The sequence below is a fragment of the Notothenia rossii genome (assembly GCF_949606895.1).
Source record: "Notothenia rossii genome assembly, contig: scaffold_134, whole genome shotgun sequence".
NCBI lineage: Eukaryota > Metazoa > Chordata > Actinopteri > Perciformes > Nototheniidae > Notothenia > Notothenia rossii.
In genome coordinates this window covers 49,171-67,112 of record NW_027639621.1, presented here as the reverse complement: position 1 = coordinate 67,112, position 17,942 = coordinate 49,171, and positions in this window count along the sequence as shown.

Below are 17,942 nucleotides of genomic sequence, written 5' to 3'. Positions count from 1 at the left end.
ATATAAAAAATAATTTTAATATAAGTCTGAACGGATTTATAAGGATTTTTTTTATTATAATACACTGTATATTATAATTGACTTGCAGTTCATGGAGTAACCACTATGAGTGCTAAGGGTCATGTTACCTTCAATTCCGCCGGATCTAACGTCACTTCCGGTTGGCGGCAATATTATTATTGCCTTGCAGTTCATGGAGTAACCACTATGAGTGCTAAGGGTCATGTTACCTTTAATTCCGCCGGATCTAACGTCACTTCCGGTGGGCGGCAATACCACTTCCGGGCTAGTAATTACATGTGGCGGCGGCTGAGAGAGCATGTGTATTAAGATTCTACTAAAATCCTCTGACATCCACATGAAATACTGGTCTTTCAACATCGAGAGTGAGTACGTGTGATTATTAACATGTTAGAGACCAGATATCAGGGTCCATTTGTGTAAAAATAAATTTTAAATACTTACATAAATAAATAATTTCAATATACACTTCACAAGATGGCTGACTCTAATCATCTTTACTAATTCTCTCTGGAAATGAGAACCATTCTATTTTCAATTAGATTTAAAGTTTAACACTATTGGGCTGTGAGTGTGTGGGTGTGTTTGTGTATATTTGAGCTTTTTCAATTAGATTTAAAGTTTAATTCAGGCCTCTCAGGTGGATATAAGGAGGGTGGATTTATCTTTGATTAGACAGCACCCCATGGCTGTTCATAATTGATTTAATCCGGTTTCCTCCATTTTTGACAGGTCCTGTTTTGGCTATTTGTGTCTGTGTGTCCCTCTGTGTTAGCTATTTCAATTAGATTCAAAGTTAAGTTCAGGCCTCTCAGGTGGATAAAGGGAGGTGGATTTGCCTTTGATTAGACAGCACCCCATGGCTGTTCATAATTGATTTAATCCGGTTTCCCCCATTGTTGACAGGTCCTGTTTTAACTATTGGTGTCTGTGTGTCTCTCTCTCTCTCTCTCTCTCTCTCCCTCTATGTGTACCCACCTCAAAGCTCACTGACCTGACCTACCTACCTGTCCTTTTCCCCAAGTTGGGACCGTTTAGAAAATAACACAACACCGGGGACTTGATCATCCCCGGCTGGGGCCACCCTGGTTTGAGAGTGTCTGGTGATAATGGCCGAAACACTCAATGATCTCTGGGTCCATCACTGAGGATGTGTTCAAAACAAGTATAGAGGACTAGTTTGTTCCCCAAAAAACCTCTTTTTTTGAGAACAAACAACTACTGACTATCTGTCACCATAACCTCTTTTCCCAAATGAAAAGGAGGTGCACTTGCACTACCAGCTGCCGCCACTAGATGGAGACAGGAGACCACAAATGGAGGACTGGCTGACAGGAGAGGTATATGCACCACTCTGGCCTTTTGCCTAATCCTAAATTACTTCTCCATAAAAGGTTATTTTACTCTCAACTCCAACAATTTAAATTAACTTAAGGTACACTCTTACCCTTAGTCCCAGCTCTAAACTTAACCAGTCGGGCCTATATGCCTAATCCTAAAATCAATATTATTCATAGACTATCTTCCCCTCAGTTTGACCACTAATCCCAACCACTTTGGCTCTTTGCCTAAACCTAAACCACATCCCCCCTCCCCACTTTTTCCTCCTGACCTATTGTTCGACCCTGCTCTGGGCGAGGTTCAACGTAAGGAAATGGGCCATAAGCAGACACCGCCAAAGCGGCAAGGGGAAGGCATTCGTTGGGTAACCACCCTCTACCCTTCCTTGTGTCTGTTCTTCAAGCTTAATCACTCTGTCTACTACACTTTACACACCTATGACCCAGTCATGATGCTAAGCTAGGGCATGAGCCGACACGTCCTCGTAGTGCGCGTGCCTTTCCTTGGATCTCTGTATAACCATGAAGTCGTCGGGCGACATGGGGAGATCCGGTGGCCCTTACAAAAACCTAACCCTAGCCGGAGCCTGGAGGAACGGGGGACTTGCTCCGAAACTAAGTATGATTGGCTGAGTCGCTCGTTTTCTTTCCCACCACATATCAATCAATTATTTAGTGATTAGTGGTCTACTGTCATGAAGCCCCCTCTTTTAAAATACTCCTGAACAACTGAGATTGTCATTCATAGCTAGTGTAGTAAGAACAATGGTAGAAAATCCACCTAGCTGACACATCTCAGATTGGGAAGGACTGCTGATAGGATAATAACAAAATAATCCAACATTTTTACTTTCAAAATCTAATTAATTAATGACTCCACTTATGAGTCTCAGGCCGGGGTCAGTTATGCTGCCGCGAAGAGTTCGTCTCTGTTGTCTGAGGGCATCTTTCAGAACATTCCCATACAATGAAATATATCATTGAAGAGCTAGGGTGAACCACCAGGGTAACCTAGCTCACTTACCGAAGGATGGGAATGATTTCTGACCAAATAGGACAAAATAATAAGGCACAGTATTATCTTTAGATTATACCTTAATTACTTATGAGTGTACCTTTTTAACTTTGCCCTTAGTCGGACCGCGAAACTTTGTGGTTAGACTGAGAGTAGAAGAGGTCAACTGACCAATTCTACTGAGTGAAGGCGTTTAAACATCCGCTTATATTCACTCTTAAAATAGGAAAGGGGTTGAGAACACAATAGAAATGATATCTGGATTTAATTTAATATATACCACTCTAACTTTACTCTTAAATAGATAAATACATTTTGGGTACAATGAGCTTAAAAATAAAATAATATAGATATATAAAAAATAATTTTAATATAAGTCTGAACGGATTTATAAGGATTTTTTTTATTATAATACACTGTATATTATAATTGACTTGCAGTTCATGGAGTAACCACTATGAGTGCTAAGGGTCATGTTACCTTCAATTCCGCCGGATCTAACGTCACTTCCGGTTGGCGGCAATATTATTATTGCCTTGCAGTTCATGGAGTAACCACTATGAGTGCTAAGGGTCATGTTACCTTTAATTCCGCCGGATCTAACGTCACTTCCGGTGGGCGGCAATACCACTTCCGGGCTAGTAATTACATGTGGCGGCGGCTGAGAGAGCATGTGTATTAAGATTCTACTAAAATCCTCTGACATCCACATGAAATACTGGTCTTTCAACATCGAGAGTGAGTACGTGTGATTATTAACATGTTAGAGACCAGATATCAGGGTCCATTTGTGTAAAAATAAATTTTAAATACTTACATAAATAAATAATTTCAATATACACTTCACAAGATGGCTGACTCTAATCATCTTTACTAATTCTCTCTGGAAATGAGAACCATTCTATTTTCAATTAGATTTAAAGTTTAACACTATTGGGCTGTGAGTGTGTGGGTGTGTTTGTGTATATTTGAGCTTTTTCAATTAGATTTAAAGTTTAATTCAGGCCTCTCAGGTGGATATAAGGAGGGTGGATTTATCTTTGATTAGACAGCACCCCATGGCTGTTCATAATTGATTTAATCCGGTTTCCTCCATTTTTGACAGGTCCTGTTTTGGCTATTTGTGTCTGTGTGTCCCTCTGTGTTAGCTATTTCAATTAGATTCAAAGTTAAGTTCAGGCCTCTCAGGTGGATAAAGGGAGGTGGATTTGCCTTTGATTAGACAGCACCCCATGGCTGTTCATAATTGATTTAATCCGGTTTCCCCCATTGTTGACAGGTCCTGTTTTAACTATTGGTGTCTGTGTGTCTCTCTCTCTCTCTCTCTCTCTCTCCCTCTATGTGTACCCACCTCAAAGCTCACTGACCTGACCTACCTACCTGTCCTTTTCCCCAAGTTGGGACCGTTTAGAAAATAACACAACACCGGGGACTTGATCATCCCCGGCTGGGGCCACCCTGGTTTGAGAGTGTCTGGTGATAATGGCCGAAACACTCAATGATCTCTGGGTCCATCACTGAGGATGTGTTCAAAACAAGTATAGAGGACTAGTTTGTTCCCCAAAAAACCTCTTTTTTTGAGAACAAACAACTACTGACTATCTGTCACCATAACCTCTTTTCCCAAATGAAAAGGAGGTGCACTTGCACTACCAGCTGCCGCCACTAGATGGAGACAGGAGACCACAAATGGAGGACTGGCTGACAGGAGAGGTATATGCACCACTCTGGCCTTTTGCCTAATCCTAAATTACTTCTCCATAAAAGGTTATTTTACTCTCAACTCCAACAATTTAAATTAACTTAAGGTACACTCTTACCCTTAGTCCCAGCTCTAAACTTAACCAGTCGGGCCTATATGCCTAATCCTAAAATCAATATTATTCATAGACTATCTTCCCCTCAGTTTGACCACTAATCCCAACCACTTTGGCTCTTTGCCTAAACCTAAACCACATCCCCCCTCCCCACTTTTTCCTCCTGACCTATTGTTCGACCCTGCTCTGGGCGAGGTTCAACGTAAGGAAATGGGCCATAAGCAGACACCGCCAAAGCGGCAAGGGGAAGGCATTCGTTGGGTAACCACCCTCTACCCTTCCTTGTGTCTGTTCTTCAAGCTTAATCACTCTGTCTACTACACTTTACACACCTATGACCCAGTCATGATGCTAAGCTAGGGCATGAGCCGACACGTCCTCGTAGTGCGCGTGCCTTTCCTTGGATCTCTGTATAACCATGAAGTCGTCGGGCGACATGGGGAGATCCGGTGGCCCTTACAAAAACCTAACCCTAGCCGGAGCCTGGAGGAACGGGGGACTTGCTCCGAAACTAAGTATGATTGGCTGAGTCGCTCGTTTTCTTTCCCACCACATATCAATCAATTATTTAGTGATTAGTGGTCTACTGTCATGAAGCCCCCTCTTTTAAAATACTCCTGAACAACTGAGATTGTCATTCATAGCTAGTGTAGTAAGAACAATGGTAGAAAATCCACCTAGCTGACACATCTCAGATTGGGAAGGACTGCTGATAGGATAATAACAAAATAATCCAACATTTTTACTTTCAAAATCTAATTAATTAATGACTCCACTTATGAGTCTCAGGCCGGGGTCAGTTATGCTGCCGCGAAGAGTTCGTCTCTGTTGTCTGAGGGCATCTTTCAGAACATTCCCATACAATGAAATATATCATTGAAGAGCTAGGGTGAACCACCAGGGTAACCTAGCTCACTTACCGAAGGATGGGAATGATTTCTGACCAAATAGGACAAAATAATAAGGCACAGTATTATCTTTAGATTATACCTTAATTACTTATGAGTGTACCTTTTTAACTTTGCCCTTAGTCGGACCGCGAAACTTTGTGGTTAGACTGAGAGTAGAAGAGGTCAACTGACCAATTCTACTGAGTGAAGGCGTTTAAACATCCGCTTATATTCACTCTTAAAATAGGAAAGGGGTTGAGAACACAATAGAAATGATATCTGGATTTAATTTAATATATACCACTCTAACTTTACTCTTAAATAGATAAATACATTTTGGGTACAATGAGCTTAAAAATAAAATAATATAGATATATAAAAAATAATTTTAATATAAGTCTGAACGGATTTATAAGGATTTTTTTTATTATAATACACTGTATATTATAATTGACTTGCAGTTCATGGAGTAACCACTATGAGTGCTAAGGGTCATGTTACCTTCAATTCCGCCGGATCTAACGTCACTTCCGGTTGGCGGCAATATTATTATTGCCTTGCAGTTCATGGAGTAACCACTATGAGTGCTAAGGGTCATGTTACCTTTAATTCCGCCGGATCTAACGTCACTTCCGGTGGGCGGCAATACCACTTCCGGGCTAGTAATTACATGTGGCGGCGGCTGAGAGAGCATGTGTATTAAGATTCTACTAAAATCCTCTGACATCCACATGAAATACTGGTCTTTCAACATCGAGAGTGAGTACGTGTGATTATTAACATGTTAGAGACCAGATATCAGGGTCCATTTGTGTAAAAATAAATTTTAAATACTTACATAAATAAATAATTTCAATATACACTTCACAAGATGGCTGACTCTAATCATCTTTACTAATTCTCTCTGGAAATGAGAACCATTCTATTTTCAATTAGATTTAAAGTTTAACACTATTGGGCTGTGAGTGTGTGGGTGTGTTTGTGTATATTTGAGCTTTTTCAATTAGATTTAAAGTTTAATTCAGGCCTCTCAGGTGGATATAAGGAGGGTGGATTTATCTTTGATTAGACAGCACCCCATGGCTGTTCATAATTGATTTAATCCGGTTTCCTCCATTTTTGACAGGTCCTGTTTTGGCTATTTGTGTCTGTGTGTCCCTCTGTGTTAGCTATTTCAATTAGATTCAAAGTTAAGTTCAGGCCTCTCAGGTGGATAAAGGGAGGTGGATTTGCCTTTGATTAGACAGCACCCCATGGCTGTTCATAATTGATTTAATCCGGTTTCCCCCATTGTTGACAGGTCCTGTTTTAACTATTGGTGTCTGTGTGTCTCTCTCTCTCTCTCTCTCTCTCTCCCTCTATGTGTACCCACCTCAAAGCTCACTGACCTGACCTACCTACCTGTCCTTTTCCCCAAGTTGGGACCGTTTAGAAAATAACACAACACCGGGGACTTGATCATCCCCGGCTGGGGCCACCCTGGTTTGAGAGTGTCTGGTGATAATGGCCGAAACACTCAATGATCTCTGGGTCCATCACTGAGGATGTGTTCAAAACAAGTATAGAGGACTAGTTTGTTCCCCAAAAAACCTCTTTTTTTGAGAACAAACAACTACTGACTATCTGTCACCATAACCTCTTTTCCCAAATGAAAAGGAGGTGCACTTGCACTACCAGCTGCCGCCACTAGATGGAGACAGGAGACCACAAATGGAGGACTGGCTGACAGGAGAGGTATATGCACCACTCTGGCCTTTTGCCTAATCCTAAATTACTTCTCCATAAAAGGTTATTTTACTCTCAACTCCAACAATTTAAATTAACTTAAGGTACACTCTTACCCTTAGTCCCAGCTCTAAACTTAACCAGTCGGGCCTATATGCCTAATCCTAAAATCAATATTATTCATAGACTATCTTCCCCTCAGTTTGACCACTAATCCCAACCACTTTGGCTCTTTGCCTAAACCTAAACCACATCCCCCCTCCCCACTTTTTCCTCCTGACCTATTGTTCGACCCTGCTCTGGGCGAGGTTCAACGTAAGGAAATGGGCCATAAACAGATACCGCCAAAGCGGCAAGGGGAGGGCATTCGTTGGTAACCACCCTCTACCCCTCCCTGTGTCTGTCCTTCAAGCTTAATTACTCTGTCTACTACACTTTACACACCTATGACCCAGTCATGATGCTAAGCTAGGGCATGAGCCGACACGTCTCTAGTGCGCGTGCCTCTCCTTGGATCCCTGTATAACCATGAAGTCGTCGGGCGACATGGGGGGATCCGGTGGTCCTTACAAAAACCTAACCCTAGCCAGAACCTGGAGATACGGGGGACGTGCTCCGAAACTAAGTATGATTGGCTGAGTCGCTCGTTTTCTTTCCCACCACATATCAATCAATTATTTAGTGATTAGTGGTCTACTGTCATGAAGCCCCCTCTTTTAAAATACTCCTGAACAACTGAGATTGTCATTCATAGCTAGTGTAGTAAGAACAATGGTAGAAAATCCACCTAGCTGACACATCTCAGATTGGGAAGGACTGCTAATAGGATAATAACAAAATAATCCAACATTTTTACTTTCAAAATCTAATTAATTAATGACTCCACTTATGAGTCTCAGGCCGGGGTCAGTTATGCTGCCGCGAAGAGTTCGTCTCTGTTGTCTGAGGGCATCTTTCAGAACATTCCCATACAATGAAATATATCATTGAAGAGCTAGGGTGAACCGCCAGGGTAACCTAGCTCACTTACCGAAGGATGGGAATGATTTCTGACCAAATAGGACAAAATAATAAGGCACAGTATTATCTTTAGATTATACCTTAATTACTTATGAGTGTACCTTTTTAACTTTACCCTTAGTCGGACCGCGAAACTTTGTGGTTAGACTGAGAGTAGAAGAGGTCAACTGACCAATTCTACTGAGTGAAGGCGTTTAAACATCCGCTTATATTCACTCTTAAAATAGGAAAGGGGTTGAGAACACAATAGAAATGATATCTGGATTTAATTTAATATATACCACTCTAACTTTACTCTTAAATAGATAAATACATTTTGGGTACAATGAGTTTAAAAATAAAATAATATAGATATATAAAAAATATTTTTAATATAAGTCTGAACGGATTTATAAGGATTTTTTATTATAATACACTGTATATTATAATTGACTTGCAGTTCATGGAGTAACCACTATGAGTGCTAAGGGTCATGTTACCTTCAATTCCGCCGGATCTAACGTCACTTCCGGTTGGCGGCAATATTATTATTGCCTTGCAGTTCATGGAGTAACCACTATGAGTGCTAAGGGTCATGTTACCTTTAATTCCGCCGGATCTAACGTCACTTCCGGTGGGCGGCAATACCACTTCCGGGCTAGTAATTACATGTGGCGGCGGCTGAGAGAGCATGTGTATTAAGATTCTACTAAAATCCTCTGACATCCACATGAAATACTGGTCTTTCAACATCGAGAGTGAGTACGTGTGATTATTAACATGTTAGAGACCAGATATCAGGGTCCATTTGTGTAAAAATAAATTTTAAATACTTACATAAATAAATAATTTCAATATACACTTCACAAGATGGCTGACTCTAATCATCTTTACTAATTCTCTCTGGAAATGAGAACCATTCTATTTTCAATTAGATTTAAAGTTTAACACTATTGGGCTGTGAGTGTGTGGGTGTGTTTGTGTATATTTGAGCTTTTTCAATTAGATTTAAAGTTTAATTCAGGCCTCTCAGGTGGATATAAGGAGGGTGGATTTATCTTTGATTAGACAGCACCCCATGGCTGTTCATAATTGATTTAATCCGGTTTCCTCCATTTTTGACAGGTCCTGTTTTGGCTATTTGTGTCTGTGTGTCCCTCTGTGTTAGCTATTTCAATTAGATTTAAAGTTAAGTTCAGGCCTCTCAGGTGGATAAAGGGAGGTGGATTTGCCTTTGATTAGACAGCACCCCATGGCTGTTCATAATTGATTTAATCCGGTTTCCCCCATTGTTGACAGGTCCTGTTTTAACTATTGGTGTCTGTGTGTCTCTCTCTCTCTCTCTCTCTCTCTCTCGCTCTATGTGTACCCACCTCAAAGCTCACTGACCTGACCTACCTACCTGTCCTTTTCCCCAAGTTGGGACCGTTTAGAAAATAACACAACACCGGGGACTTGATCATCCCCGGCTGGGGCCACCCTAGTTTGAGAGTGTCTGGTGATAATGGCCGAAACACTCGATGATCTCTGGGTCCATCACTGAGGATGTGTTCAAAACAAGTATAAAGGACTAGTTTGTTCCCCAAAAAACCTCTTTTTTTGAGAACAAACAACTACTGACTATCTGTCACCATAACCTCTTTTCCCAAGTGAAAAGGAGGTGCACTTGCACTACCAGCTGCCGCCACTAGATGGAGACAGGAGACCACAAATGGAGGACTGGCTGACAGGAGAGGTATATGCACCACTCTGGCCTTTTGCCTAATCCTAAATTACTTCTCCATAAAAGGTTATTTTACTCTCAACTCCAACAATTTAAATTAACTTAAGGTACACTCTTACCCTTAGTCCCAGCTCTAAACTTAACCAGTCGGGCCTATATGCCTAATCCTAAAATCAATATTATTCATAGACTATCTTCCCCTCAGTTTGACCACTAATCCCAACCACTTTGGCTCTTTGCCTAAACCTAAACCACATCCCCCCTCCCCACTTTTTCCTCCTGACCTATTGTTCGACCCTGCTCTGGGCGAGGTTCAACGTAAGGAAATGGGCCATAAACAGATACCGCCAAAGCGGCAAGGGGAGGGCATTCGTTGGTAACCACCCTCTACCCCTCCCTGTGTCTGTCCTTCAAGCTTAATTACTCTGTCTACTACACTTTACACACCTATGACCCAGTCATGATGCTAAGCTAGGGCATGAGCCGACACGTCTCTAGTGCGCGTGCCTCTCCTTGGATCCCTGTATAACCATGAAGTCGTCGGGCGACATGGGGGGATCCGGTGGTCCTTACAAAAACCTAACCCTAGCCAGAACCTGGAGATACGGGGGACGTGCTCCGAAACTAAGTATGATTGGCTGAGTCGCTCGTTTTCTTTCCCACCACATATCAATCAATTATTTAGTGATTAGTGGTCTACTGTCATGAAGCCCCCTCTTTTAAAATACTCCTGAACAACTGAGATTGTCATTCATAGCTAGTGTAGTAAGAACAATGGTAGAAAATCCACCTAGCTGACACATCTCAGATTGGGAAGGACTGCTAATAGGATAATAACAAAATAATCCAACATTTTTACTTTCAAAATCTAATTAATTAATGACTCCACTTATGAGTCTCAGGCCGGGGTCAGTTATGCTGCCGCGAAGAGTTCGTCTCTGTTGTCTGAGGGCATCTTTCAGAACATTCCCATACAATGAAATATATCATTGAAGAGCTAGGGTGAACCGCCAGGGTAACCTAGCTCACTTACCGAAGGATGGGAATGATTTCTGACCAAATAGGACAAAATAATAAGGCACAGTATTATCTTTAGATTATACCTTAATTACTTATGAGTGTACCTTTTTAACTTTACCCTTAGTCGGACCGCGAAACTTTGTGGTTAGACTGAGAGTAGAAGAGGTCAACTGACCAATTCTACTGAGTGAAGGCGTTTAAACATCCGCTTATATTCACTCTTAAAATAGGAAAGGGGTTGAGAACACAATAGAAATGATATCTGGATTTAATTTAATATATACCACTCTAACTTTACTCTTAAATAGATAAATACATTTTGGGTACAATGAGTTTAAAAATAAAATAATATAGATATATAAAAAATATTTTTAATATAAGTCTGAACGGATTTATAAGGATTTTTTATTATAATACACTGTATATTATAATTGACTTGCAGTTCATGGAGTAACCACTATGAGTGCTAAGGGTCATGTTACCTTCAATTCCGCCGGATCTAACGTCACTTCCGGTTGGCGGCAATATTATTATTGCCTTGCAGTTCATGGAGTAACCACTATGAGTGCTAAGGGTCATGTTACCTTTAATTCCGCCGGATCTAACGTCACTTCCGGTGGGCGGCAATACCACTTCCGGGCTAGTAATTACATGTGGCGGCGGCTGAGAGAGCATGTGTATTAAGATTCTACTAAAATCCTCTGACATCCACATGAAATACTGGTCTTTCAACATCGAGAGTGAGTACGTGTGATTATTAACATGTTAGAGACCAGATATCAGGGTCCATTTGTGTAAAAATAAATTTTAAATACTTACATAAATAAATAATTTCAATATACACTTCACAAGATGGCTGACTCTAATCATCTTTACTAATTCTCTCTGGAAATGAGAACCATTCTATTTTCAATTAGATTTAAAGTTTAACACTATTGGGCTGTGAGTGTGTGGGTGTGTTTGTGTATATTTGAGCTTTTTCAATTAGATTTAAAGTTTAATTCAGGCCTCTCAGGTGGATATAAGGAGGGTGGATTTATCTTTGATTAGACAGCACCCCATGGCTGTTCATAATTGATTTAATCCGGTTTCCTCCATTTTTGACAGGTCCTGTTTTGGCTATTTGTGTCTGTGTGTCCCTCTGTGTTAGCTATTTCAATTAGATTTAAAGTTAAGTTCAGGCCTCTCAGGTGGATAAAGGGAGGTGGATTTGCCTTTGATTAGACAGCACCCCATGGCTGTTCATAATTGATTTAATCCGGTTTCCCCCATTGTTGACAGGTCCTGTTTTAACTATTGGTGTCTGTGTGTCTCTCTCTCTCTCTCTCTCTCTCTCTCGCTCTATGTGTACCCACCTCAAAGCTCACTGACCTGACCTACCTACCTGTCCTTTTCCCCAAGTTGGGACCGTTTAGAAAATAACACAACACCGGGGACTTGATCATCCCCGGCTGGGGCCACCCTAGTTTGAGAGTGTCTGGTGATAATGGCCGAAACACTCGATGATCTCTGGGTCCATCACTGAGGATGTGTTCAAAACAAGTATAAAGGACTAGTTTGTTCCCCAAAAAACCTCTTTTTTTGAGAACAAACAACTACTGACTATCTGTCACCATAACCTCTTTTCCCAAGTGAAAAGGAGGTGCACTTGCACTACCAGCTGCCGCCACTAGATGGAGACAGGAGACCACAAATGGAGGACTGGCTGACAGGAGAGGTATATGCACCACTCTGGCCTTTTGCCTAATCCTAAATTACTTCTCCATAAAAGGTTATTTTACTCTCAACTCCAACAATTTAAATTAACTTAAGGTACACTCTTACCCTTAGTCCCAGCTCTAAACTTAACCAGTCGGGCCTATATGCCTAATCCTAAAATCAATATTATTCATAGACTATCTTCCCCTCAGTTTGACCACTAATCCCAACCACTTTGGCTCTTTGCCTAAACCTAAACCACATCCCCCCTCCCCACTTTTTCCTCCTGACCTATTGTTCGACCCTGCTCTGGGCGAGGTTCAACGTAAGGAAATGGGCCATAAACAGATACCGCCAAAGCGGCAAGGGGAGGGCATTCGTTGGTAACCACCCTCTACCCCTCCCTGTGTCTGTCCTTCAAGCTTAATTACTCTGTCTACTACACTTTACACACCTATGACCCAGTCATGATGCTAAGCTAGGGCATGAGCCGACACGTCTCTAGTGCGCGTGCCTCTCCTTGGATCCCTGTATAACCATGAAGTCGTCGGGCGACATGGGGGGATCCGGTGGTCCTTACAAAAACCTAACCCCAACCCTAACCCCAACCCCAACCCTAACCCTAACCCCAACCCCAACCCTAACCCTAACCCTAACCCGGACCCCAACTGTCAACTCATCCCATTTGTCTCCACCTTTTCCCACACCATCACAGGATTCCACCGGACAGTTAAACATAACTTCTCTCTCCTCCAGTCACAACCATTCTTCTCCAACCACAGGGTCATTTCAGCCTACCGGAAAAATCCAAGCCTACACGACATACTCATACATTCCAAATTTAGCAGCAACAGAGCCTTACCACCTTCACAACATAGTCACCATTACATCAACAGAAAATACATACATAACCAATACAGTGGAGCAGCCTTCCCTGCCCTTGGTTCATTTTCCCTTAATCACAGCAACATAGTCTACATTATCACATGCAACACCTGTAAAAAACACTACATAGGCGAAACAAAACACACCATACTCACCCGTCTCAAACAGCATCTGTACAACATTGGGGAAGGTCGACTCCCAACCCCCCTGGTCACCCATTTCCAACAACACCCGCCAGACCAACTCATCATCTCGGGCCTGGAAACCAACGACCGGTGGACCATCGGGCAGAGGAAGAGGGCGGAAATATCTTGGATCCAGAAACTCGGGACAACCATACCCAGGGGACTCAACGACAGCTAGCTCTATCTCCTCTGGATCCTCCCTCTCCTCTGCCCTACAGTCCCAGGGATGATCTGTACTGCTCCTCCTCCTCCTTGGTCCATACACTAACAGGATAACACACCCACAACACCCATCCACAGACCCCTAGGCCAGTGCTAACAATTCCCATACCGGAATCCATAACACTACCCCTAACCCAAACCTAACCCTGCCCGTGCCATTGGTCTGGACTGACTACACCACACTCCACCACCATTCCTATCCTGTATCCCCACCTTTCATTATAGACCGCCCACATATGTCTCCCCACACCATGGTAACTTCCTCACAAAACAACACCCAACACACATTTTTCTTACACTACACCCCATAGTTATGTTGCACCCTACACAGGTTTTGTTTCTTTATTGTTTTGTAAATTTTTCCGGCGGCCAGCTGTCGGCTGGTCTCGTACCCCGACCTCCCAGGTGAAGCAGCCGCACCCTACCCACTGAGCTACCCACTGTTCATGAAATACATACCAACACAACCAATACATCATTCATTTCCTCTCATATACACCCATTGCCTTACCCCCTTCACTAGCCTATCGGAGCATTTCTAAGCATCCACCTATTGGAACTTGGAGGCGGGACTCTCCGCCCTCCTCCAACATTTCAAATAGCCTCATTGTGTCTCACTCCTCTTGATCCTCTGAAGAAGCAGCAACTCCTGCGAAACGTCAGGAGGATTTTTCGCCCCGCTGCACAGTACCTACCACTTGATAATATTGTAACGTTTTTAAATTATTTATGCTTTTAAATTATTAAAGGACTATCTTACTCGCTTGTGGGGGTTCTGCCCTTTTGTGATTTTGACTGGCCTTTTTTGGCTAACTGAGCTGGCCCACCTGGCCTACAAACATTTTCACGCCTTTTCGAGTCTCTCCCTGGAAAAGGACAACTATCCTCCTGGGACCGGCCTTGAACCCGGACCTCCCAGGGCAGGGAGCCTCGGCGTGCCCGGTTGGCCACGGGATCTTCTATTCGAGGGAGCTGCTGGATAGCCAGCCTGCTACCTTTGGCTCCATCTCCGACGCCAGGAGGACCCAGAACATCGGGGCCAGACGGAGTCACACCATCCTGCGGACCAGGTAAGGGCCTTCATAGGCGACTGAGATGTCCTCTAATGGGAATCAGACTGTGCGGTGGAGCGCTAGAGGAGCGCAGACACACCTTCACTTTAATAATACTACCAACACCAGACAGACCCTACAACCACTTTTAGAAGTACATACACACCCCATCACCACACCACGAACAACACCCAACATCTCATTGACGGAGCCACAACGCATTCTGTTTCATCCACCAGACCCAGCAACCAGACATAGTAGTAAAGAATATTTTAAACTCATCCAAGCCACACACCACAAAAACATCATAGATAGGGCCATACTGACACGCATATATCCACCAGGCATGACCAGACAGGTCTCCAGACTCACAGATTTCATTAAGCCCTCCACTCCAACAGAACACACACACACACTAATACATAACAACACCATCAGCTGGATGCACACCAACATGACCATTCTCCAGCAACACTACAACACTACAATTACATCACTCCAGAACACTCCCTGGAATCACATTGCATTTGAAATAGCTACAGGTTGGGCACGGAAGCGATATGGCCCCAGGTTACACACAGATACATTACACACAGCCAAACAAACACTCCACAACACCACACCCGCTGACACCCCCACCTCCCCCCCACAACCGTGGAGGTCCCATCCCAGGCACCCTCATCCACTTCCCCTTCTAAGTGAGGAGGAGTTCCCTCACTTACCGAGAACCCAAACCCGCAACAGATCATCCCTCTCCCTCGGTTCCAGGCCCTCACTCTCAGAAGCTGTCTCCCAGTATCATCGCCGCCACCCACCCTCCCAGTCAACCAACCTTGTCCGCCCACCATCAACCGTCAACTCCAGTGACCATCCCGCATTCCATCCCAATTCATACAAGCCCCAGCTAGGTCCCTCTCTGAACCCCCTGAGAGGTCCTGGCCCTCCTCGGCCTCGGCCCCCTCCTCTACTACCCAACCCCCCTTTCCACCCCTCCCCCTCCATTCAGCAGTATCCGCTGCCTCAAAGAACTTCCCGTACCCGCTTTCCAACCCGGGACCCTACCCCATCCAAACCCACTTCCCCGACCACCAGTGAAACCACTACTCCAGCCGCCCCAGATCAGAACTCCAAACTTCCCAGTACCACCCTTCCTTCTACATCACCCCTACCCCAGCCCTCCCCACCGCCTCGGGTTGGCACCATCGACCTGAGTACCCCCTCACCTCCACCCTACTCCCACTCTTCCTCTCCCAACAACACTCTCAGCAACCGCCAAACCACCTTCAAGGTCCACCATTCCAACGTCTCAGTCAGCTTCCCAGATAACATTCTCTCCCTCTCCCCATCCCCTTCAGGTGTCGCCGGTTCCCAATTGGACCTCGCTGGCACCCGGGACCCAACAGACTCTCTATTCCATCCCACACAGGGGCCGATGATGAAAGGTCATCTTCTCAAGGTCATACAGACCGTACAAGTCCACTCTGAGCCCCCCTCTGGCCAGTCTGTTGGGTCACTACAGCCCAGCGGGTCTACTGCGGGGACTGGCACACCACCCGACCCAGATCCCAACCCCCTAGGAACCCCTCCATTCCTTAACCTCCAAGGACCTTCACCCCCTCCTCCAACTCCACCTCCTTCCCGTCCTACTCCTTCCTCTTCTCCCTCTCCTCCGCCATCTCTCCCCTCTCCAGTATTCCTCCCTACCCTATCCCTTACCCCTGTCTCCGCCCCCCTTTTCTTCAACCCAACCAGCTCCGCTTCCCCAACCCATTATGCACCCATCTCCCACATAGCCAGACCACAGAAGAAAGCACTGGACTGGTCCCTGGGAGGCACAAAAGCCATCCGGATACTGGGAGACTCAAACATTAACCGTATTCCACCCCATACCAACTCCACACTACAGCTGGACTCCTATCCTGGAGCCAAAGTTTATCACTTCTTGGAACTCTTCAAACGCACCCCTCCCATCCCAACAGCCAAGATCGTCATCATTTCCATAGGCATTAACAACAAGGACGATGACGCTAAACGCACCACTGTCAAACAACTCAGTAGTATGATCAAATTCGCTTCTCAGACCTTCCCCAGGGCTTCCATCTACATCCCCCTCATCAACCATTCACCCCACCTGACCCCAGCACAAACACGCAATATCACATTCACTAACAACTACCTTGCCATGCATCACAAGACCCTACAACCCATCCCTCAGGAAGCCTTCCGGACTGGCCAGGACCACATCCACTGGACCTCCCCCACAGCTCAACTCATCCTGGACTCCTGGTGCGGAGAACTAAATTTCTGATTACCTCTGAACCTAACCCGGCCCAACGCATCCTCCTACCTAACCCCCCAAATAACCTCACCAGCACTCCCCCTGTACCTGACCAGAACCCTGACCTGAGGTGGAATTCACCCTCCACCGTGCTTAATTTATCCACCCTCTTTGTCCCCTCTGTAGCCCAGCAACAACTCTTACAGAGGGGTCTCACCTTTGTTCCACGCCCCCCCCGTCATGACCGAGAGGAACTTCAAAGGGATTTACACCAATACCACAGACGTCTCAAAATAATTGACTATTTTCACACCAAACCCCGCACCCAACAGTCACTATTTACCTTCCCTTCCAACTGGGAACCATTACTCACCCAAGTTCACCCCCAAACCAAACAAACTATCACCGCCAACAAACGGGCCCTGCAATCCTTCCAACCACCGACAGACATTCCAGATAATCTGTCGGTGGATGAGCGCAGGGCCCTAACCCAACTCAATAAAAACCCACACATAGTAATCAAACCGGCCGACAAAGGATCAAAAATAGTTATCATGGACAGACACCACTATATCACAGAAGCTCACACACAACTTAGTAACCCACTCCATTACAAACCCATCCCGGACACCATTCAACCCCAGACACAACTGCAAGTTAGACCCATAATACAAACACTTTACCAACTGAAATTCATTTCCGCCAAGCAGAGGGATTTCCTCTTTGGTCCAGATACACCCCGCCTCCGTCAATTCTATCTACTTCCAAAAATCCATAAAGACCCCTCCACCTGGACCATTCCCTTTGAGGTTCCTCCCGGCAGACCCATTGTCTCTGACTGCAGCAGCACTACGTACAATATCTCCCATTATATAGAGCACCATTTAGGCCCCCTTTCCACCAAACACCCCAGCTACCTTAAAGACACCTACCACTTCCTCCGGATCACTAGACCCATGGTCGTTCCCACCCAATCCCATCTGTTCACCATTGACATCAACAGCCTGTATACCAACATCAACACAGATTTAGGCCTTCTTTCCGTTACCTCCATCTTCTCCAAACATCCAGA